Below are 3,169 nucleotides of genomic sequence, written 5' to 3' on the forward strand. Positions count from 1 at the left end.
GCCTCTGCTTCTCAGTGTCCCAGTAATCGATGCAAGCCCCACGGAGAGAAAGTTGCCCTCGGGTTCCAACCGATGCCAGACAGTCCCGCTTCTCCCATATGAGTCTGGGTCTCTAGAGACTTGCCCAGAACTGGAGCTCAGAGCCTGAGACTCCCTCCCAATTGAAAACGACAACCACGCCCTCAGACGCCAGCCCGCTCCTCATTAACTCCGCACCTTAGTATTTTACTTCAGCACTGCGCCTCCTCTGAGTCTCGGTATGTTTTTCTCTTTCCTCCTAGTTGTAGAACTTCCACTCAGCCAGCCTTCCTGTGGTTCTTGGTGATGTCCGTTCTATCTTTCAGCTGTATTTTTGAAGTGGTTGTTCAAGGCAGCAAACTCCAGTGTTTACCTATGCCACCATCTTGGTTTCTCCATGCACTAAGATTTGCTTTTCCTAGCCCCTAGCCCAGGGGTGGGCAAACTTTTTGACTCGAGGGCCACAATGGGTTCTTAAACTGGACCAGAGGGCCAGAACAAAAGCATGGATGGAGTGTTTGTGTGAACTAATATGAATTCAAAGTAAACATCATTACATAAAAGGGTACGGCCTTTTTTCTTTTTAGTTTTATTCATTTCAAACAGGCCGGATCCGGCCTGCGGGCCGTAGTTTGCTCATGGCTGCCCTAGCCCAAAAGGAGATCAGGCAAAGACTCCAAGTCTCCAGACACTCGCCTCTGTCTGCAGTCCTATTGACAGACTTAATTATCATCAGGTTACTGACCACAGGGTAAGACAGAGGTCTTCCAACAGGGTGGGGCAAATCCCATCCCCCCAGGCAAAAACCACCTGTCTGGCAAAGGTCTTTAGGACAGTGATGGCGAACCTATGACACGCATGTCAGAGGTGACACGCGAACTCATATTTTTGGTTGATTTTTCTTTGTTAAATGGCATTTAAATATATAAAATAAATATCAAAAAGATAAATCTTTGTTTTACTATGGTTACAAATATCAAAAAATTTCTATATGTGACACGGCACCAGAGTTAAGTTAGGGTTTTTCAAAATGCTGACACGCCAAGCTCAAAAGGTTCGCCATCACTGCTTTAGGAGAAAGATTTCCTCCACAGCCTAAGGGAATGACTGAGCATAGGAAATCAGGGTGGCTGCCTCAGAGCTCCATCCCCAGAGTCCCCAGTCCTGGCTTCTGCTCACACAGCTGCAGTCCACTCTGCCCTCCTTCACCAGAACCCAAGGTGAGTGGCTGCACACAAAATTTTGTGTGTTGGCCCTTTAACAGGGTTCCTGCATGTCTAGCCCTCTCTCACTGGCAAATAGCAACCCTGCTGCTTTTCACAGTCAGATGTTCTGTGAGCACTGTTTTGGGGAGCCCAGTTTGGGGTTTAGACCCCAGAGTTCCCAGTGGGAACCCCCCCACAACTGAATATCTTCATCTGCTGTCTGCGAGAGCCCATCCAGCCCTTTCACACCTCCACACTTCCTACCAGTCTCTATGTGGCCTCCACTTTCCATCCTTGGTTATCAGGTTCTCTCCAGCTAGTCTGATTTTTCAGACTGGTTATTCTGTATTTTAGTTGTATTTCCAGTTTGGTCCTGGGAGAGTCAGTGTAGCTTCCACTTATACTGCTGCCAGTTTAGAACTTGTCATTTATATATATATATATGTATAAAGCTACAGATTTCTCTCTGTGTTTAGCTACATCCATAAATTTGGGTATGTTGTGTTTTCATTTTCATTTAATACAAAATATTTTTAAATTCCTTTGTGAATTCTTTGACCTATGGGTTATTTTGAGATGTGTAGTCTAATTTTCAAATATTTGTGTCTTCCCAGATTTCTTCCAGTAGTGGATCTCTAAATGTGACATTTGTGGTTAGAAAAACACATTGTATGATTTCAGACTTTTTAACATTTTGAGACATACTTGGGACCCTCACTTTAATATCAGCATGTTGCTTCCCTCACTTTCATTGTCTCCTCTTAAATGTTACCCTCTCAATGAGACCAACCCAGTCCAATATTAAAATTGCAACCACCAATACCACCATCTCTTTGCATTTTCTATCATCCCTTATACTGCTGTATTTTTTTTCTTTTTCAAACCCCTCATAACCTCCCCCCATAGCCTTCTAATATAATTTACTTAACTCTCTGAAGGCAGAAATCTTTGTTTTATTTATGGATGTATCTCAAAAAGCTAGAATAATTCCTGGATCATAATAGTCACTGTATAAATATATATATTTTTGAGTGTATACATTAGGGTATTTCATCTACTTAATCATATGTAGCTAAAATTTGTTCACTTTTTTAAAGTATATATTTTTATTGTTGATAGTATTACAGATATCTCCCATTTTCACCCCCTTCATGTTCACTTTCATTGGAATGTAGTATTTCATTATATAATCTTACTACAATTTAATAGCTGATTCTTCTTAAATCGACACTTGTATTTTTGCTAGTTTCAGGCCATTATATATATACCAGTGATCTAACCATTGTTATTGTTGTACCCTGGTACCATATACCCAAATTTTCCTAGTGTAAATATGTAGGAGTAGAATTAATGGGTCATGTTATGAGCATATATTGCACATTAGTAAATAATGTCATAGTGGTTTGCAATGTGGTTGCACATTCCTACCAGCAATGTCTGAGGGTTTCATTTGCTTTACAATCTTACTGATATGTGATATTGACATTCTTTTTAATTTTTTGCCAATATGGCAGTTTTCTTTTAGTATTTTCTTCTTAATTGGCATTTCCCTGAGTTCTGTTATGGTTGATTTATTTATTTTTATGTAGTTGAATTTGTCAATATTTTTCTTTAATGATTAGTGCTTTGGGGAACTTCCATACTGTTCTTATACCTTGCTGGTGTAAATGCAGAATAGCACAACTTCTACAATGTGGAATTTAGCAATATAGAGAAAAGTTACATACACATTTGATCCTTTGTCTCAGCAAAGCCATCTCTTTTAATCTAATTCAACAGTGTACTGGAAAAATACAAAATTCTATATGCACAAGGTTGTTTTTCATGGCATTATTCATAACAGCAAATAAGACTAAGATATAATACCAATGTGCATCAGTAGGGAATAGTTGAATAAACTATGGTACATCCACACAGTGGAGTATTATACAGCTATCAGAAGGAAG

This window comes from Myotis davidii, unplaced genomic scaffold (assembly GCF_000327345.1).
Source record: "Myotis davidii unplaced genomic scaffold, ASM32734v1 scaffold477, whole genome shotgun sequence".
In the NCBI taxonomy this organism is placed as follows: Eukaryota; Metazoa; Chordata; class Mammalia; order Chiroptera; family Vespertilionidae; genus Myotis; species Myotis davidii.